The sequence below is a fragment of the Anas platyrhynchos genome, chromosome 11 (assembly GCF_047663525.1).
Source record: "Anas platyrhynchos isolate ZD024472 breed Pekin duck chromosome 11, IASCAAS_PekinDuck_T2T, whole genome shotgun sequence".
NCBI classification, from domain to species: Eukaryota; Metazoa; Chordata; class Aves; order Anseriformes; family Anatidae; genus Anas; species Anas platyrhynchos.
In genome coordinates this window covers 18,520,225-18,542,655 of record NC_092597.1, presented here as the reverse complement: position 1 = coordinate 18,542,655, position 22,431 = coordinate 18,520,225, and the positions used below count along the sequence as shown (strand labels likewise).

General features: G+C 44.7%; 1 long non-coding RNA gene across 1 annotated transcript in view; it reads right to left on the bottom strand.

Moving 5' to 3' along the window:
• Window positions 1-20,065, bottom strand: part of LOC110353786 (uncharacterized) — a 59,346-nt gene extending 39,281 nt beyond the window's left edge. The window contains exon 1 of the long non-coding RNA XR_011811992.1: window positions 19,967-20,065. This is a non-coding gene — a long non-coding RNA (uncharacterized lncRNA). The remainder of the gene's footprint in view (window positions 1-19,966) is intronic.
• Between the last annotated feature and the right edge of the window lie 2,366 nt (window positions 20,066-22,431).

Below are 22,431 nucleotides of genomic sequence, written 5' to 3'. Positions count from 1 at the left end.
ACAGTTCTGAACTGGCAGCTGCTTGGGGCTGCTACAAGCAGGATTCTGTGCCTTAGGAAAAAAGCCTCATTAAAGCTCAGGCAATGAGATTCTTCTGTTTTCTTAGCAGTTTGTTGACAGTTTTCAAGCTGCTGTTTAAATACTGCAGGGCAATAAGAAGGCTATTTTGGAGGGGGCTCAGCCAACTGCTTGAATACCCCTTTCTTCCATCCCTACACAGATGAAAGTGCCTGTGACTTTCCACAGAAGGAGGCAGATTTACATGACAAAAGTTTTTGGAAATTGAGATTTATGAAACCAAAACTGAAATTAGACCAAGAGGGGAGGCTGCTTCTCTATCAACAGCAGGGGTTTGGGACTCCTGAGAACCGTCTTCCTCTCATCTTGGAGAAGGTTCATCTGTGCTGCACCTTGTGGTTCGTAGAAAGATAACATGCACACCATGAGGTAGTCTTCCCTTAGTAACATGCAGGAAATAAGCAATCCTCTTAAAATATTTTGAGTTTCTGCATGCAGAAGGGAGGTGGGATTTTTCTAGAAGGGAAGAATGTTTTCACACAAAGAAGGCAATCAAATACCTCTGAGATGCTTAACCTTGGGAGATGAGAGATCTAGTTGTCACCTTCCCTAAATCATTATCAGAGCAATTGTGTGATTTAGGAGTCTGCTCTGTTGCAACACAATTTTGTTGTCTGACATAAATGGAGCTGCAGACCTGACCCCCATACAAGTTCACTGAATCTGCAGCACAGGACAGGTGAGAAATATTACAGCAAGGTGAACAAAAGCTCTGGGTAATGCATGGGAATGAGCTGGTCCCTCCAGGTTTCTCCACACACCCTGAGCAGTCAGCAAGTTAGCAAGAGGGAGAGAAGCTACTCAGGGCTGAACAGAACAGATCCCACAAATATCTAAGTGCTCAGGATAAAAAGCCTGCAGGTGTCCCATTCTGTAACCACAGCCCCAGAGGTCTGTGCTGTGCCCAGCAACACAGGGCAGCCCGTTTGGTTTTGGGAGAAAACAAGGAAACATTTGACATGAAAAAACAGTCTTGGGATTTACAACCACAAGTTTACCTCTTCTCCAACACAGACCTCATACATCCCCCCACAGGTTTCCTATACTAGTAACACTCCTACAGATTCTGGGTTACTGCTGCAAAACACAACACCACAGCCCTGCAGTATGTTGTATATTTACATCTACAGCCTTGTACATTAGCACAGGGCAGCGATACCTTGTCCCTACATAAATGTAGGTGACTACACAAGACTGTGGATACAGCCTGAGGGCTGCCCAGAACTGCCCTATTCAATGACAAAAAGTCACAATAGATATGAGCTGAATGGAAAGCCCCTGCTCATTTCCCAGGAAGAGGATTCTGAGCTCAGCACACCTTCCAGTAAAGCTGAAATTTGCTTTGCAGTGCTAGAGGCAGGCAGAAGTGAAACAGTGATAAGAGCCTCCACTGAAATGAATGGAAAGTTCCCGGTGGCATTAGTGATGCTGCATTAGGAGAAACTTCAGGCTTGCTCCCCCACCCTCCACCCCCCTTTGTACACCCAAAATAGCTGTAGGAAGCAGAAGAAACATGACTCAAAGAAAGACTTTTCCTCTTAAGGCCTGGCTTCCTTCCTTGAACAGTTGGGAGAAATTCCAGCCAAACATCTCCAAGTGAGGGGCTTTCTTTGAATTTTTTCTATTGTTAGGAAAAAACTCCGCCAAAACCCTGTGGCCTCTACAGCAGACATCCTGGGTCAGACAGGTCACTCCTGGAATACAGGATCTTGCTGCTTTAGGATGCTATTTTATTCAGGAAAGCAGGATGTGAAGTCTATCCTTTTACTCTTAAAAAAAGGAGCAAGGACTTGAGGTTTTGGTCCTTGAAAGATGTCCTGGCACAGGAGTTAAGTTTAGCCATTTAAGCCAGCCTATCTTCCATCCACATGACCTGTGTCAGCCACACATCCTATTATTTAGTGTGTCACACAGGACATATTCCAGGATGGAAATGTGCTTTTATCTTTTCTGAGCTAATTATTGTAGCTAAATGGGAGGTTTAGCTTCCTCTTTTTCACCACAGCGCTACTCTTTCCAGTGCTCAGCCTTCAGGAGGTGCCTGACATGTGGTGGGAAGGTGGGAAAGAGCCTGCATGTGAATAGGAACAGCTTAAACTCATGTTAATTTGTCTGGACACTGAGAGCCCCTCTCTCAGAACATGCATCATCACTTTTTTGTGCAAAAAAAAATTGTCTGGCTACTCTCTGGAAGCAAGCAGAGAGGACTCCAGCACTTTCTGGTCAGCTCACACAGGCAGTGCAGGGTATCTGGTCCATGCTGTGTGGCTGCCCAACAGAAGCACAAGGGTGCAAATGCTGCACGATGCTGGTGTTTGCAGCTACGCCTGAGCATCCTTCCCAGGGCATGCGACAGGTTCAGACAGCTCCACTGAAGGAAAATCCAGGAGTGGGATCTTACAGCAGACTTTGAAGCTTCAAGGCTGCAGCAGTTCAAGGGTTTTAATGGACCTCTTTAGGGGTAGAGATTATTTTGGAGGAACGACCATCATTCCTGATGAATTACTAAAATGTATCTTTATGCCAAAGATGACATTCCTGTACTGGAAACTTATCAAAATCTTAGTGAGGAATCTTGGGAGAAAAGTTAAAAGCCCTAAAACTGTGGCTTGAAAGAGCCACAGATGAAGACAGATCACATTTCCACACACATGCAGTATTTCAACAGCAATTACAGGGTTCTCCCATTCCTCTTTCCAGCCAACTAACTCTTTTCTCTGTTTATTACTTCTGGTGCCAGTTCTCCTACCAGCCAGGCTAGGAGGCATGGTGGAGGGGAGCCCGAGCTGCCCCAGAGGAGCAGGCAGCCAGGGGCAAGGGCTGACACATCTCTGCCCCAGGAATCCCCAGACTCTGCATCTTCTGAGACTGAGCAAATGATGATTTCCACAGCCATGCAAAATCCTCCATAAATTCAAAGCAGGGAGCATGCTGTTCCAAGGGCTCTAATCCACCTGGACAAGTGAGACCAAGGAGACTTATCCCAGAGGATTGAGAAGTGCTGTTCCCCATTTTCCTCAAGGCGATACTGCCCCTTTTCTCATCTGTTCTGTGCCTGGGGGCTCCTCAGCTCTGCCAAAGGGCAGCATTTCTTTAATTGTTACATCTATAAACACAGGCCACCAACTGAATTGATTTTTGAAAGATAGGTAAGAAATCTCCCTGAAAACATACAAAAATCAGGAAAGCCTCATACGAAAAATTGGAGTCATCACTCCAGTCTGTTAGTTTATTTGCCCCTCAAGATCATAGCCAAGCACAAAGATGCTGTAAACAAAACATCATGTTATTCAAGCTTAGAAAGCCTCGAGGCCATTATGAGCCACCAGTTATCATGGCAAAGCTGGATCATCATAAAATGTGCCCAAAAGACACAATAAAAGACCTAGTGAAGGACACCAGAGGGAACCCTGAGTCTTGCTTTTCCAAAGCTGAGGAGTCTCTGGGGCAATAAGTGGTAATGTTATTATCCAGAACAAACTGAAAACTCTTGCCTAACTCTGGTAATGACCACTGTGTGATTTATAGGGTATCTCACAGGCTGTGACACAGCAACGTCATGCTGGATTGAAACCATGCTTCTAATTGCAGCACATTGTCACTTGACAAGGGACAGAGGTCATCTCAGGATAGCAAAGCATCGCCTAGATCCAGGTGCTTGTCCCTATGGGAGGTGCCAGTCTGCTGGAGTTGGGAAACCCAATACATTTACACTGCAGCCATCAGCTTTGCTGGCATCAAGGAACACACCTGGTGAACATGCACAGGTAGCTGCATTGCCCTGGAGCTTGCGGGTTTGGCTTTCTGCTCCCCACAGCAGGCCACTTCTAGCCATGGTGCCAAGGTATACAGCCAGAGCTGCAACAGCTTAATATCCACTTTAATTCTGTATTCCTCAATGCACTTGAGATGTTTAAGCCATTCACTGTTTCATAAAGCATTTAAGCATGTCGTATATGGGATGAGCCATCAAGTTGTCAGCTGAAGAATGTATTTTTCAAGACACTGAACATTCAGTAGCTCTAGCTGAAATAAACCTTTTAGAACAAGTTTTGTCCTTTTACTTCTATCCAGTGAACGGGCAAAGACATGGGAAGCTTATTGGATTTCACTATTCAAGAGTTCTGGGGCATGGGGGAAAACCACCAAGAAAATGAGACAGATCTGTAGAAAGCATTTTGCCCTTGCAAGCATGGATTTTTCTGATCTAAAGGTCAATGTAAACAGGTAGATAAAATGGGAAGAACACCAAAAGCAAGATTCCCTTTTACCAGGCTTTAGACCTAGCAAGTTCACCCCAGCCTTCACTCCTCGTTGTGCAACAAAGTCTAGCACGGGCAATTTCCAGAAATCACATCTTCCAGCAACCTCATTCTCTTAATGAGCATACCACAGGGTGATGGACTTTTATAGAGGAATATTTCCCCCAAGATGCTGCCATTCCAACTAAGTAGGTCCTATTCACACTAAATGCCAGGTGGGTAAAATACCCTCTGAATTATTTGTCATTATCAAACAAGACAGTGTTTGCACACAGGAATAAAACAAAATTATCTTTTCATATGCTTGAAAAGGATGTTCCACATCAGATTATTTTATCTTCATTATTCCAAGTTAGAGAATTATGTAAATACTAATTTAGAGAACCCAGAGGATGCTGAAGATTCAGTTTAATGATTTGTAATGGTTTAATTGGACTGTAAGCTAGCCCCTGCAGGGAGTTGAGCACAGGTACAAGTATATACTTCATGTCCCTACCAAAAATGTTTAATTGTCAGCTTTTGCTTAAGCAACAACTTCTAACTTCCCCCAACAGCACAGCAGTTTAATACTTGAGTATGAAGACAACACTAAGTTTTGGCTAGGGAATGCCTATAGCCTGGGGTGGACACGGGTACTCAGACAGCAGAACATCCACCACAAGCAGACCTTGAAGACAGTGTATGGGGGAAATACCATTAGCCATGAATAAGAAAAGTCATAGCTCAATTATTTCACAAAGTCCCTTGTATAGAAGATGCATGTGGCTATTTAGGAAAGCAGGCAGTGCAGGAGTACGTAAAACCTAGCATTTTCTGGAGATTTATCCAGAATTCTGGGGATGTGCTCTGTGAAGGATGCTTTGACAGAACTACCTGAAAACACACCTAGATAAACATTTCCTCAGATGCTGGTTCAACAAATCTATAAAATCTTTAGCTCTCCAGTGGAAGCAGCAGGGATCTCAACCTACTGAAGCAGAGACTCAGCCTCTGAGCAGAGGGTCCAGCCACACAACCAAACCCTCTGCTGTCTCTCCCAGGGAGAATAAACAAGGCAAGGAGATAAATTACTGCAAAGGGCAGCAGGTGTCCAGAGGAAAAGACGCCAGAGAGCCCGAGATTATTTCTGCAGCAAGACTAACTAGCTTGACAAATGAAACATAATGGAAAGTGCAGACTCCGCTCCACTCCTCATCCACCTCTTCTCTGGTCATTTCACTCACCCTTCCTCTTGAGAAAAAATGAAATGCATATTTTACTGTAAGCTTCTTTACAGTGCAGGCTGCAAGAGGCTGGAGGGCTTGCCTAGGGGGAATAAGCTAACCAGCAATTTTTTTCATCCTTTAATTCCAAAAGCCAGGGACTTTCATTTTCAATTTCCTTTTATCCAAGGCTTTTCATTATGCTCAGGTTGCTTCTCCACACTCTTTTATTAAGTGACAAGTGTGTACTGAAAGGTGACAGACACCATATGTATTCCTGATACTGGAAAGAAACACCAAAACCTGCTCTGCACATGTTCAGAAAGAGCCCTTTGCAAACAAAGATCTTGATGAGTTACTGGACTGTTTGATGAGGCTCATTTTGGTATCGAGCCATGCAGATAGGCATCTCATTGCTAAATGTGATTAAAGCATCAACCAAAAGCATCAAGGCTAGCAAGAGATCAGATATCTGATTATCTGTACACTAACCAGGTTTTATTGAGCAGAAAACAGATCCAGCAGTTTTCTGGCTGTTGGTTTTATGGGATTCATTACCCCCTACTTCCATCAGTAGGTGCAATATTTTACTTGGTTAGATGGTATCTTACTTGGACAAGATGAAGAAGCTATGTCATAGGAACACACGATTGGGTCTTTGACTATCTGACCATCTGCAACACATTTTTCTATCCAAGCCATCCATCTTTGCAAGTACACATTATCACAAAGTATAGGTTGTGCTGCTGTGGTGTAAATGCCTGAAGTAACTAGGAAAATAAAACTAACATTCACGTTTTTAAGGAAAAGGTACAGCATTGAAGAGGCTTTCAGGGTAGGGCATAACTGCATTATCTGAGCGTTCCCTAGGCTCCCAACCTTAGATGCTATCGCGCTGGGGAAACTTGGTGTGCTAGCCCTAAGGAACGCCACAGAGCGTAGAGTGGAGTGGAGACACCACGGCTAGGCTCTGTAATCAGGTGGGGCCTCGATTGTTCTTGTGCACAAAGCTGCACTTTTTGCCACCCTAAGCCAAAGACCTGTCATGTTTTGACAAATGCTGTACCCTAGTGTACTTTTTGCTCATTATAATATCATTATAATACCAAAACACACCTCCATCCCAAAAGCTACCCGCCTCCAAGGTGCGACCACCCCTCACTGAGCATGCGCCCTGAATTTCTCGGAGCCTATTACTTTAAACAGAGACGGGAAAACTTTACACCAATCATAACTAAGATATGCTTGACTAGAGACCCTCAAGCTCCACCTAAAAGATAGAAAATAATATAAATTGGCCCAAGAGAGAGGGGATGTTAGGGAAGATACCACCGTCAGGGGAGATACCATCCCAAGGACATACAACATCCTTAGGACCTCCTGACTCCTGGGATCAGTCGACGGGCTGAGCCTCCCTTCCCCCCCCATTGGGACGCCTTTGGGTGAGATCTGAATATTTGCTTATAAATCTCTATAGAGTCTTTGATCCTTTTAACGCGTTTATTTCTAGAACCCACACCTAGAACCCACACCTAGAACCCACACCTAGAACCCACACCTAGAACCCACACCTAGAACCCACACCTAGAACCCACACCTAGAACCCACACCTAGAACCCACACCTAGAACCCACACCTAGAACCCACACCTAGAACCCACACCTAGAACCCACACCTAGAACCCACACCTAGAACCCACACCTAGAACCCACACCTAGAACCCACACCTAGAACCCACACCTAGAACCCACACCTAGAACCCACACCTAGAACCCACACCTAGAACCCACACCTAGAACCCACACCTAGAACCCACACCTAGAACCCACACCTAGAACCCACACCTAGAACCCACACCTAGAACCCACACCTAGAACCCACACCTAGAACCCACACCTAGAACCCACACCTAGAACCCACACCTAGAACCCACACCTAGAACCCACACCTAGAACCCACACCTAGAACCCACACCTAGAACCCACACCTAGAACCCACACCTAGAACCCACACCTAGAACCCACACCTAGAACCCACACCTAGAACCCACACCTAGAACCCACACCTAGAACCCACACCTAGAACCCACACCTAGAACCCACACCTAGAACCCACACCTAGAACCCACACCTAGAACCCACACCTAGAACCCACACCTAGAACCCACACCTAGAACCCACACCTAGAACCCACACCTAGAACCCACACCTAGAACCCACACCTAGAACCCACACCTGTAACACCTGTGTATTTCATGCATACTAGCTTGCTTTTGCAGATAGTCACTATCACCGGCAATCCAAAAGAACCTGATTATCTGTTGCTGTAATAAACCATACTTGATTGCATTGTGATAGCTCTCATTAATGCAACTAGGGTGAGGGTGGTTATCCGTGATAGTTCAGTGTTCTGAATCTAACCAGACCCCCAGACGGTTAATGCATTGTTGGTGAATGTCTGAACGGACCCCCAGGTGGTTAATACGTTTTTGATGAATGTCTGAGTGGACCCCCAGGTGGTTAATACGTTTTTGGTGAATGTCCAAACAGACCCCCAGTTTTGGTGAATGTCCGACTGGTTCAGTACTCTGAATCCAACCGGGCCCGTAATGGTTAATCAGCTACACCCCTTTAACGCGACAGCTGCTCCCATCACAGCCAGGCTTAGATGCCTCCAGACCTTCACACCAGGCAATTACAGCACACTCCACCCAGGAAGGGCAGACTGCCTCCCTTACCATAAGCAGTATCTAGTTATCAAACTTATTCTTCCAAAAGGAAGACAGAGCCATAATGGTTTAATACCATTATACGTATCCTCATATTCATCTATAGCCAGGCAGACCTGGTCTGGTAACCTCATGTTTGACTCAAAAACAAGTAGAAGTCTCACTCTAAATTCCTGTGACCGATCACTGGCTCTGAACTGAAGTGTTGACAGGACTATCATCCACTGCAATGCCATAAGATGTCACATGTATATGCCACCACCTTCCTGTCAGTCCTGATTGGCAACAGTTTTCCATATCAAGTGGGTTAACCATCAGTTAACCTCATATTTTGAGATTTTTTTCTAAATATCAGTCCTCTTTAGTTTATTCCACTCGAGAAGGATTTGCAGGCAGGTTTTGAAGTGGCACAATATTAGCAGCTCTCAGAGGTCAGACAACACTGCTGAGACACTTAGCCAGCAAGTATGATCCCTGGGGAAGAGCCACTTGAAAAACAGCACAGTAGATGGTTAATTTGGATGCACCAGGTAGGCTAAACCTGCACAGCAATTACATAGAACATATAAATACTTTATTTCTATGTACAGCTAATACATACATACAATCACACAAAAGCAATTTGAAGGTGCTTATTGCATTTCACCACAGGTTCAGGTTACTCAGAGGTCAGCATCAAGTGCTATTTCTACAAACTCCCAAGCATGGCATAAAGATGCGGAAGGCAGTTTCTTCATCTTCCCTCATAATCCTCAAAAATATTACCTTGCATGGTCATCATGCAATTATTTGAGGAAAAAAAGGAAGCTGTAATCACTTTATATTTCCATGAATGGAAGATGCATTACATCTATTATTTTACATTTAAGCAATAATTGAATATGTGAACAGCTAATTACTGTGATATATTGAAAACATCTGTAGCCCCAAACCTACAATTCTTTTTTTGAATTAACTTAAACACTTCACATAGAGTAAGTCTCCTTCTTTAATTCCTTTTGTTTTCCACTTTAAATATGCTTTGCCTTAATGTAAATTAAAGACAACATAAGTCTAGAAGCTCTCAAGAATTTAAATATTTCAGCTAGAATATTAGAAAAAGTCCATGGAAAACCTGAGTTTTTTAGACCATCAATAACACAGGCTTCAGCATAATGCCAAGTGCTGGATGGAGAGATTAAGATGCAAGGACAAAGGAAAGACACCATCAAGCATGGAGAAGTGTGCTGCCTTCCAACTCTGCTCTCCTCCATCTCCCATGGCTCTGAACCTGTTCAATAAAGCAGAAGAGCCAAACCAAGCCTAAGCACCTGGCTCCACGTTACTGTCAAGCCAGGAACATTTTCCTTCTAGATTCCCTTGAAGACAGCCCTAATAATCCTGTGCAAACAAGCAGGCTAGAAGTGGAGCTGCTCAGCAGCCAGGTTGTCTTGTATTTGCTTTCAGCTCTGTTACAGGCACCACATCCAGGAGCTGAGTAGCAAGGAAAGAGACAGTCAACTGATTCCTGTCATCAATTTTCAGACTATAAATTCTAAATTATTAAGCCAATGGGTTTATACCTGTATAGACCATTGTGACAGATCAGAACATGACCAAAAGACTGACATCTTCCATCCATTACATCACAAAGCCAGGGGCTTGTCAAAAATAATACCCCAGATCTCCACAGCACAGGATTCATTCTACTTTGCAGTGGGACCAGGTCATCCCCAAAGCCCCCATTACCTGCACTGGTCATCTCCTGCTGGGGACTGTAAGCCCCACCTGGAAGCCTTTTTAATTGACATTTACTGGCTTCACTAGAAGATGGAGGACAACCAGTTTCTTGTGCAGCCCTGCCTCTCCTGTGTGAGCCTTTAATTGCCTACCAGTCATATTGAGCTTCTGTACCAGCAGAAAGCAAGGTACAGAGGGAAAAAGCTGTCCTACAAGTATTGCATTAAGTATAACAGGGACTCTAAGATCCTCACTTATCACAGAGCACCAAAGTATAGCTGTTAATTCATCAGGGTTCAGTGGCTGCACATTTGCCCTGATTTCTTCTAATAGAGGCCAGCGTGGCTGCATTTCAGGGAGCAATTGACTGAAATCAAATGAGGGATAGTCCATTTTTCCATATCAAATCAAATCCTTGACCATTCTTGCTTAAGAGTGAAGCTGCTCACTGATGCAGACTCCTGATATTTTGTTAAACACCCACAATGCACCATTTTGCAGCATTCAGACTGGGACAGACCAGCACAGCAAGGCAGTTCCCTGAAGCATAAGATTTGATTAACCTCGTTAGCTTGCCTTGCAGAGCTGCAAATGTTGTTAGACATCATGAAATTATCCAGCCCTGTTTAAAACCCAACTGTAGTATTTGGCCTGGTGACCTCCCCCAGCAACAAATTCCTCAAGTAAACTGAGCCACCACTGCCAAGAGCCCACTGGGGCTCCCAGTCCTCATGCCAGCCAGCAGCTGCTTGCACTTCCCCTTTGGGAGTTCAGGGCTTCTTCCATCTCTTCACCTTAGCCCAACCAGGCCAGTCTGACCTCCACTTCAGGCCTCAAAAACCTGAAATAGTCCAGGTCAGCTTAAAAATATTTATATTGCTGCTGCTTATCTGCATCTGTAAAGCTATCCACATACTCCAAACACTTAGAAGTTAAAAACTGATGAATTACAAGTATTATTTAGTCCTCTCCTGAAGTTACACAGCATTACTGTGGCTGATGATTAGGAAAAATATGCTTATATCTGCATGGACATCCAGGGAAATGCATTTTATGCATCACTTAAGTCAGAGCACACAACTGCTTTATTACCAGGGTGCCTGGTCCACTGTTTGTATTCATTACCAGCAATCTTCAGGTCTGCCAGTCTAGGTCAAGACCCAAGCAGGTGCTTCAAGAAGCAAAGCAACAGACCTTGTCTGATTGCTGGGAAGTTTCTAACCTAAAGAAAAACACCAGAGGTAGAAAACAGCAGCAATATAGCCACAGGGCTGCAAGAGCTAACACCAGTCACAGTGGGATGGCTCCAAATGATGTGGAGGCGTTTCTCCCCATCTTACTGATTTTTATTCCATCAGCCACCCCACTGGTTTGCATTGGTTGCTCCTCTGGGCCCCTCCAGAGCCTGCCTGTTGCTTACCCTGAGTCACAGCAACAATAAGCATTCAGAGTCCTCCTGTTGGAGGCACACACCTAATCAATTACAGCAACATCATCCTTCTTAATCAAGGTTAATTTCTGCGGGTAACATTTTTCTCTGTTGGAATATTGTCAGATGTTTTTAGATCTCCAATTTTATATAAATTTAGCCTCCAAATTCTCAAGGAGAGAGTTGCTAAGGTAACCAGAGCCAGTCATATTGCTGTATGTTCTCCCCATGGAGCTTCATTAGGGTCAATCAGTCATTTCCAGGGTAATAGAATAGGTGGCTTCCTGAGATAAGGATGCATCTTCCTATGGTGACAGAGCATTTTTATTAAGCGTTAACCCCCTCACCCTCTTAAAAAGAGGGCACTGACCCGCTTATCTTGGAATCCTTTGCCTCATTTCTCAGGTATTTGGAAGACTAGTTAGCAACTAAGGCCACATCAGAGGAAGTCAGCACACCTGGGGTGTGTCAGCTTTCATAGTAAGGCTGGGAGTGGTATGGGTGAGGATCACATCTGGTAAGGGACCCAAAGCATTGTTATCTGCCAGTAACCAGGCACAAAGCCTGCATCTGAAACTGATCTGACCTGCCTGAATTAAGGGTTTGGTTTACCTTTTGTGCCAGTATAGACATGAGTTCAAACTCAGCAGGTAGTCCATACCTGAACAAAGACATACCTGTCTTTCACATCCAAAAACTGTTTCACACTGGTTTATTGAATTCATTAAGAGCTACTTTGGAAGACTACTTGGATCAAACTGCTGGTATCAGCCCAATTCCTAAAGACAAGGACTTTTCTTCCTCTTTCCCAGAACCTAGAAATCTTCCCAATTCAAGATAGCTGGAAAACTCTTGAGAAAAGCACCTTTCTTGGTCAAAAAGGCCCTGTTTTCCTAACTGGAACTGTGTCTCATTGACTATTAAAGCTAGTTTCAGAACATTTCACATCCACTCTGTCTTCCAAACTCCCTTTTCTCTGAAGCTTCCCAACCAGCCCTAAGAGAGCCCTGCTGTACCTTCTGCTGGTTCCTTATAAAGCACATCTAATGGTTAAGTGAGCCATGCTCCCTGACCTGTGTTTGCAGCTGATGCCTCCAGCATGGACCTGATCTAGCTGTCCACTAGCCAAGCTGTTATCCACTAACAGGAGCAATACTTTTATCTGTGTGCCTCCTTCTAAGCAGGAGTATCAATAGCATCTGAGCAGGACCTGACTTCACCTTATGTAAAGAATTTCTGATTAGCATTGAGAAAATACATTTGCTACTGATGCATTGACAAATTTTTGAGCAGCTCCCTGTGCATCTCAATCTTCATATCCAGCAGGGCTCCTCCAAAGTCCTGTTCTCAAGAGCATGAGACACCAGAAACACAAGGGAAACACTTCCCCCTTTCCTCCTCCATTAATCTCTTTGGAAGTTCCTCTGTGATGCAGAACAATATGGTTACACCTCATCGCTCCAGCTCTCCTGAACATCATGTCTATCTTATTAAATAATGGATATAAAACTGCAGCCAGGAAGGACAGCATCTGTCAGCCGATACCATATTTATTGTTTTCCCTTGAAAGAGCATTATTGTAATCCTGTAGCAGCTTCGCTTACAGATAAACAGAAGTTTTAAATAAAAGAGGCAGGATCCTTTGTGTTGAAGAAGCAAAGGCAGCTGGGCACTTGTGTATGTTCTGTCATAAGGTTTTTCTTGCTGCTAGCTTTTCTTATCCCATTAGTAAATATATAATTATGTGAATTTGAATAAGATCCATGACATTATAATCACAATAATGGTTTAAAATGCCTGAAAAAAAGCAGCATTTGCAACACATAGGTATTTAATGACCATCTGAGTATAATTCAGCTTCCTTCAGCATGAATTCACATTTCATGCAAGCACAGAGATCAATGAAATTCAGTGCAATCACCACACATTTACATCTGTTTTGCATTTTGTTCTTTAAAATAGATATGTAGGGCATGAACATGCATTTGAATATGAAGAGAGCAGTGCTGGGTAACACCTAGGCAAAAAGCAAAACGTTTAATTTTGGAAGTTCTTGGGACATAATGCTCACTTTGTTGGGTTTTCTTCCCCTGCTAACATTATCTCTTGTCTCCTAAAATGAAACCTGCTTGAGCAGCTTGGAGATCTGGGGAGGAGATTTCATGGGAAAAGATTGAGAAACACCATTACATCAGTCCTCTGCTCGTGCAGCAGCACCACAGGTCTGGCCCTGCAGGAGGATCAGTACAAACTGGAACTGTTCTGCAGGTGCCCATCTGCCAGCCCTGCAGCTGATCTTTCTGCTCCTCCTCTCCTGGCACCACAGCCACACTGCCCACAGCTGCAGTTATTTCCTCCAGGCCAGAGCATCCAGTTGCAATGCTTGGTTCAAGCTAACATCCTTCTGTCCTTCCTCTCTAAGCAGAGCCAAGGCACTGGGAACATCCCTCTTAGCATGGTTTAGGGAAGACACTGTTCCATCAAATTACATCACTAAGCCTTCCACTTGCCACCATTCTGCCCCAAAATGTGAGACAGGGCTGGAGAGATGTGGATGTAAGCTAACATCCATTTCTTTCATCTTCCCAGGGGAGAAAACTAAAGAAAGCTGGAGGCATCTTCCTCACCATCACCCATACTAATGAGCATTTAGCATTCAAAGCTTAACTGGTCTCTCAGCTGAAGCTACACAGAGCTCAACTCAAATAGAAAGGCCCTGCAAGCTGCAGGGAAGATGCTCAGAGCCCAGGCTCCAAGGGAGTATCTCTCCATTAGTAATCATTAAGCACTGAAGGAGGAAATTAGAAACAGAACCTGTTCTGCTTTTGTCAAACTCCCTGGTACAATGACTACCCAGGTTTTTCTTCAGCCTTCCACTGATCTCCAGACAAGCATGTAGCCCTGCAAACACAAAGGCATGGAAATCCTGGGCAGGCTGCAGCTGCTTGTGGAGCCGCAGGGAGCAGTTTCAGAACCTGCACTCTCCAGGACTGTCCCCTTAAAGAACATGCAATGGCTTCTCTGCTTTGCAAGTCAAAACTTCTTTCTAACAAAAGAAATAATAAAGCAATAAGGCAGCAAATTAACCCCCTGCAGAAAAACTGTGTTCCTGGGTGTGAACATCTGCCTTAGCTGCTTTGTGGAGCAGCTGAGAGGTACTGTGAGCATCATTAGACTCAAAAGCATTGTGGGGCAAAGCTGCTTGATTTGGGAGCTCCGTGGAGGATGTGAGACCACAGCTGACAATTGAACTGTCGTCACCCTTTGGTGGAGGAAGACAACTTGCTTCATACCTACAAACACCTCCTATTTCTCTCCTGCTTAGGGCTCAGTTCCCAGAGTCCTGTCCCCCTGCCTCCCATATTCCCCCCAGGATCTCCCCCTTCAGCTACCCTCAGACACCACACACCTTGGCTAACTGTTGTGAACCTTCTGAAAACAGGATTTCCATGCACCCAGGTCACCCTCCCCTGCAAACACCTCTCACCTCCACTTAACTACAGGCTGCCTGCTGCTAGGCTGATCTCTGCAGCTTTTTCATCAGCCATAATGATAGCTGTTCTTCATAAGAAAGGAATATAGAATAGAAGTGCACTAAAAAGTACAAGTTCAATACAAAAATACACACTTATTTCTACTCTCAGACCAACCTCTAACAAAGCCTTGGGACAATAGGATGTTCTTTGCAGCTCCCAAGTAACAAAGCCCATGATAATGATGCAAATGACATATGTTATCTTAGCACCCATCAAAAATTTTTTCCAGCAGTTGATTCAATACAAAATGAAATCATCTCTAACTGCAGTTATGCTTGTACCAGCTAAATATATGAAAAATCTTGTGGTTTTTGCCATGTGCAGACAGGCTCCCTGATGAGATCCAAAAGCTAAGGTAACAGAATTCACAAAATAAAGGCACAGGAAAAAGCATTTCAGGAAGCTTGCATTCCTTCTTTTTTTCTCCCCAATGAAGGGGACTTGTTTATGTTTGTTTCACTTTTCAGATATGGAAGCAGAACAGCATCCCACTTTCTGCAGTGCTACAGATCACGAACAGAGCTGCTTAGGCACTGTTGCTCAGCTGGAGATTATGAACAATTCACTGACTATTTCGGATTTTGAGCATCCTTCATTCCTGCTGGAGCTAACATCATGCTGATAAGCACCCAGAAAGTTTGAAAGCTTATGCAAAACTTGTCCAAATAAGCCATCTAAAAATCCCTTGATCTGCAAACCACAGCAGGAAGACAACAGCTAAATCAGCCTTTCGTATTTTCCAACGCTCGTGTTTCTGGCTGGAGTTAGGAAATGCACAGTCACGGAGACTGGTGGAGCTCTTTCTACTTCCAAAATCCAGGGCCTTTTGGAATAAGTGCCTCCTTAGGCCACCCTCTTGCGGCCAGGGATAGTTTTGCAGCCAGTGTCCTGCTTTCCTCTCTCCACCACGCTCCGGAAGCCTGACAGCTTCTTCCACCCCCCAGCTTGGGGAGTTACTGAACCCACCCTCCTTTGGTCCCTTTGTGGCTTTTCATTTTCTCCTGTTAGGAATTTGTGCTGTAAAATAAGCCTCCTGAGGAGATGCATCACTGCTGGCAAAGCTACATAGGGATAAACCCAATATTTGGGGTTGATTCCTCAGGTGGAAAAAGGCAAGTAGTAAAAGCTTGGAGCAATAAGAACATAACACATACTATGCCCTGAACTCACACTACTCCCATTAACCTGCTCCTTGCCTTGGAAGACGAGCATCTACCTCAGATCTACCTCACCTTGCAGGAGGGCAGAAGGGCAAGACTGAGCTTCCTGCACCATCAGAGCCCCTCAGCACTGCAGGGCATTCAGCTGCTGAGCCTGAACAAGGCAGTTCAGTGACCTGATCTGACAGGAGGGGGGAGGAAAAAAAGAGCACCCTTCCAGGAGATCAGTTTCTTGACCTAATTTGCCCTGAGTAGGTGAAGGGAAAGCAGGGGGAGGGTGAAGGTGGGATTTGGAAGGGGAAGGTGATGTGCAGCAGCATGACCCTGGTTGGATGCAATGTTAAATCACACCCTAAGCCTCTCTTCTTATTTTTCCTGTTTGGGCGACAGAAATGCATACCCACATTGCCACTTCATCAATGCATTAAAAGATTGTTTCCTGGCATCAGGAAATTCCTTCCCTGTATAAGTGCAAGGCAGAAGCTTCTTTGCTCTTTGTTCCTCTGCTACAAAGGTGGCCCCTACCAGGACCAGGGCCCTACAAGTGGCCAGAGCTCCAGAAGAGCTGCCCCACATGGTAATGACAACTACAGTGTTGTAGTTATTCAGATCTACTCCAGCTCCCTAGCCTCACCCTGCTCTTTTCTCACCCTCTACTTAAAAGCTTGAAGTCACATTTCCCCTCCCAGAAAATAGCAGATCTAGTTTTTCACCTTTTGCTGCACATCCTTTTATACTCAACACACACAACGCTTTCAAAATCTCCTTAAACCACACCTGAGTAGCAAAAAGCCTGTTCAGAATTGCATGAACTGTCTCTGCCTCCCTCTTTTTGCTGTCTTAGTGATTTAGGTTCCCTCAGACAACACAAACTTAGCCTCCTGGTTCTGCAGAGATGGATGGATCTGCTTGTACAAGGCACAGATAGTTGCTCAGATAAAATCTTTGTCAATACTTTCTATTGTCAAATCCATCTTGCACACACAAATAAATCCTCTTGCTGCCCTTTCCCTTTGCATTACACTTTGTGTAAAGCACACATTGCTCTGTGCTTAAAAAAACTGAAACATGAATTTATACTTCCCAAACTTATCCCTTTAGGGAGGAGAAAATGCCTAAGTTAACAGAAGGGCTGATGTTTTATACCTCCTTTCCTATCCTCCTGGTACAAAGCAGGCCAGCTGAGAGCCTGCAGAGGAGGAACAGAACAACCCCTGCCTCACATTGTCAGGATCCCAACAAACCCAAGGTAAAGCTGCTGAGGGCAGCACTTCTGCAGAGCAGCAGGTCCAGGATTCTCCTGCTCTAGGGGAAGCAGAGGCACCGCACAGCAGCCTAACAGGGTGCTCCACTGAGCAGAGGCAGGTGTTATTTATTGCTCTGGACTCATTAGAAATAATTTGCTGAGCAGAGCTGTGCAGGTTATAATGAAATGCTCGTCTGAGTGATTGCAGCTAGCACATTTATAACAGCCACTGGGATGTGACAGAAGCAGCCTAGGAAGGTGCTACGAGGACAACCAGGTCTAGCTCTGATCCAACCAGCTCCACGTGCAGTAGCAACACAGGGCAGCTCCTGGCATCTTGTTACAGGCCTGAAATGTGGGCTGGGATTCAACCAGATGGTCAGTCTGGAATCTAGAGCATCCCTCAAGGAGCTCTTGTTAACATCCCTAAGCAAACACAAAGGTTAAGCTGGATACAGAAGTCCCCCCCCTTTACAAGATGCCCAGAAGCTTTCACTGCACCCTTATTCATCTGGGCTTATTTTCAGGATGAGTAGCAGGGGCCACTTTAACAGGGAATTAATTTGACACCATTACATACTATCCATTTGGGGCAAACACCACACAGAAGCTGGTCTCTGGTCTGCTGGGATCACCCCTCTAAGGGCTGAAAGCTCATTCTTTGGGAACAGGCAGGAGCCACCCAGTATATAAGCAGGTCAAGACTAGATTTGACAGAACACGCACTACCTCCTCCATCACAAGCAATACCCAGAACCACCAAAAAAGCTGCCAGCCAGCCCATTATTTGTGAGCCCGCCCCAGGAGAGCCATCTCCTCTTGCCTCTGTCCTCAGGGAAGCACAACCTCTTAGCAGGAAAGAAATATTGATGCTGAGGAACATATAAATAACTTTGGCAAAGGTCTTTGTTTTTCCCCTCAAATTAGGTACTTCACATTGCCCTGATTCATTGCTGTGGTGAGGCACGTATTCTCATTTTTCTTAATTATTCCTGACACATTATAAAAGCTATGAGGGTTCCCATAAAGAAACCTAAAAAAGCTTTCTCCCCCTGAAGAAAATGTAGTAGAAGTTCTGCAGGCGTGTAGGGTTCAGTGTAAGGAAGGCAGAAAAGACAAAAAGAGAGTAGAAAAAGGTGTTTTTGTGCCTTATAACCCCAAGTTTCTAATGAGGACATGAGGCCTGACCTCATTTCTCCATAGAACCATGGCACATGGAGAGTATTGGAAAAGCATGGCCCTGACACCAGGTCCTGAATCATCATTGCCACAAGAAAAAAATCAGGTAACAGTCTGAACAGCTTGATGAGGCATCTACCCTGAAGGCATGACAGACAGGGAAGCAGAAAAATCCTGCAACCTTTTGTCCATCTCAGGCTCTGGGTCTCCAGGACAGAGATCCATTCTCTGCAAACACTCTGGGCTGCTATCTCACATAACAGAGCGAGCACACCAGCACAGCTCCCCAAGGGTTAACACTTACAGGCAGCACACCCACATCACCTGCCCCTTCCAAGGCCTTACATCTAGCAGCTGGTCGTCATTTGCTCTGTTAATGCAGCTTCTACGGCTTGTTACAGGTGACAACAGGAGTAGAGTGAAACACAGATTTCACCCTAGCTGTGACCAATGGGTTACCAGAAAGCAATAGCCAGAGAAATTGACTGAGCAATTTCATTAGGGCACACATTAAGCACTGCTTTCGTTCTTTACAGGAGGAAGGCTACCTTCCAAGGAAGATATCAAAACATAGCCGAGTATATTTAAGAAATAAAATAATTTGGAAATTGGGATAAGGCTCGTAATGTGGCAGTCTTTTAATGCTCTCTAGCATTGGTGTAATCCATGACCCACTCCCCTGTCCTCTTTGAGACAGGAAAATTAAGCTGTCCAAATCTCCACCTTGTTACTTCAGTAGAGGGCAGAGGTTTCAGGCCCAACACCATGCTGTTGTTACAACACCAGTACCTGTAGTAAGTTCTAGGCAGAGCTGTACACATTTTTCCCCTTTCACAGTATGCAGAGGTCTTCTTTTGACCACGTGCACACACCTCACACAAGAGGAGCCTAGCTAACATACAGGGTGCAAGGTCACAGGGGACCCAAGGCTGAGCACAAGGTACTAACCCAATTTAAGTCCATACATTTAGAGCTTTCACTCAGAGCATACTCAGTGGTGGATACAGCAGCCATCTGCCTCTTTCCTGGAGATGTTGCAGCTTAAACCTCTATATATTAACAAAATCCACTTCTTATTTCTAGTGCTGACAATAACCTGCCCAAAAACAACAGCACACAAGACACACACACATCCTGGTGAGATGTCCTGCTGCAGGGCAGGTCCCCCCAGCGACATTGGTGTTCCCCCCAGTAACAGCTTATCAGTTCTCAGCTATGTGGCAGCAACTGCTGTCTCCAAATCAGCCCCCAGCAGATACTGCCCTAGGCTCAAGAAAATCCTTCTTTCACCATTTTTCCTTTTCTCAGCACAGGCATAAGACAAATGCAGAAAGATGGTATGTAGCTCAACTGATATCAAGAGAGAAAAGCACGTAGCTAGAACCATTTGCTGGAAAAGCTTTCAAAAATAAATGAGAGTAACTCACCAGAGCCAAAACACTGCAGTCCTCCTAGCTTCTACCCTAGCAGTCTCCCCTCCTGCTAGTACTTCATGGATCAGAGCTCTTAGGTGATTACAGGTGCCCTTACTGGTCCTTAAAAGCACTGCTGTGGGAGTTGGTTTCCTCCCTCCTTAATTGAGGAGGGCTGGGGACAACACTTGAGATCAGTTTGTAAATGTTTATTGGAGCAGGTTGGTTACATTAGCCCTACTCAAGCCAAATATCAAACAAAGGAACTTACAATATCAGGTGTGGGGGGGAAACAGGGGTGAGATTTGCAAGGAGAGAAATTTCAGCAGGAATTGGAAGAAAGTGATTATTTCTTTCCTTTATGGATACTCCTCAAAAGCTTGTAAAAATTAAGTTTCTGGTTATGCTTTTTTCAAGTAAAAATTTTGTCTTATTGGAATTAGTGGGCTGGAGACAGAGTTGAAATTTATTTGTCTGATATCTGTCCAGAGAACCTGGGAATCTTCATGCACAGTAAATCCTGAGGATGTGATGAAGTGCCCCAGCTGGATCTCATGCACCTTCAGGAAATGTTGGATGCCATGTATCTAAGGGCAGAGATGGAGTAGTTTTGATTCAGAAATACCAGAATCAGACAATTTCTGTATTTCATCTTATTCTTCTCTGAGAAGAAGAAATGAATGAAATATGAGTGATATAAAGACATGGTCTTCCTTCAGCATTTGCTCTGAATATCATGAAACCACTCTCATTTGTGAAGGTTTCTTGCCTGTACAAATATTTGCTAAGTCCTAACTCCTGAATGATGTCTACCCCAAGCTGTTTGTTCTGTGTCAGGAAAACACCCAGCCCATTGTCAATACACCACGACTGCTCGTGGTGCTGCTGCACATCCTCTTGTGAAGATGCAGGGAGGCAGTTTCTGAGACAATGCAGCCCACAGATGGGAATGCAGATGTCCAGGTGCACATCCCAACAGGTGGGGAGCATTTACACAGGATGCTGAAGACCCAGAAAAGCAACAGCATCCAATTAATGAATTATTTTTAATAACTACAGTAGAGGCTTTCAAACAAAGGAACTTTAAAACGCTGTGCACAGCTGTATGCTAGGGACAATGAAAGAAAACAAATAAATCTTTGTAAGTTTAATTGTCTCTGAAAAAAAAAGTGATTGTTGGACAAATCTCTCTGTGTGTACACATACTTTCATTCTTTACCTAGGTCTTCAGTCATTTACATTTTTAGTGGAAGACACTTCACAACCTTGTTTGGATAAGAACGATTTTGGCCAGACAGCTGGGCAAATACTTCACCTTGGGAAAACTGCCAGCTGATTTGCCCTGCATTCGCACTCTGATAAGAAATAAGTTTTCATGGGCTCACTCACCATCTTAAAAGCCATCTCCAGTCCTGCAGTGCTGTTGCAGAGCTGCTGAGGAGCTGTGGGCCTGGGCACACCACAGGGTTAATGAGAAGCCAGGCTGTAAAAGCAATTGCAGCCCCTGCTAATCCCATCCACCGAGCTCTAAGTCCGCTCCCAAGCTTTCCCAGCACAGCTCGTTACTGTATGTGCCTTTATATTAAAGCAGAGCTTTTTATCTTCTGACTGAATTTTTTTGTAGGACTCTTGAAAATTGTGATGCTCCAAGCTGCTCTGCTCAGATAAAAGCCTGGGGCTGGGCTTCTTGGAAATGCAGGAGTTGGGCCCCCAGGCCGTATTCTGCTTCTCTGAAAATGCCCAAAGTGCCCCTAAACTGTGTGTCAAGGGAGGACATCAAATAAAGAGATTCCAAGCAGGATGCCCTTGATTTTCTCACAGTTCAGAGATAGATTTTCCTCTTCTGGTTCACTCCATGGTTTCTGGGGTTACCCTGGACCTCTTTAGCTCCAGGTTCTCTCAGGATGCCCTAAAATCTCCCCAAGTTGAGTTTCTCCTGGATATCTCTCATGCTTCTCACCCATGGGAGCCAGTTCAGGGTAGCTGTCCTCTGGCTGTCTTACAATGGTGCAGCTGGAATAACCATGCTGGGGATGCTGCTGGTCAGACCCCAGCAGTACCGGAGGCACTGATGGATGCAGGACATTGGTGAGGGAACAAGGTGAGGGAAACTCTCCCCATAGCAAGCACTGTGCACCCAAGAAGTGTGATTTCATTTCTCCCTGCTCTTTCTCTCTGGCACCCCTGACTGCTTCCCCATGGTGTAAAGCCCAACTGCAGGTCTTGCTGGGGAGGACATCACTTTTGCCTGTCCTGTGACAATGGCAACTGCATGGCTTTTGGAGTCCTTCAGGCTCTACTGCAACACCAGCATCACCTGTGACAGGTCCTCATAAAAATCTGGCAAGAGGATTCATTTCAGACTCCTCTGAAGTCTGACCGAGTGCCTTTACTCTGTATTTCCCTGCAAGTAGTGAAGGTAGGATGACAAAACAATATGGTAATATTGTTTTGAAAAGGCAATCCTGTGCTGCTTTCAG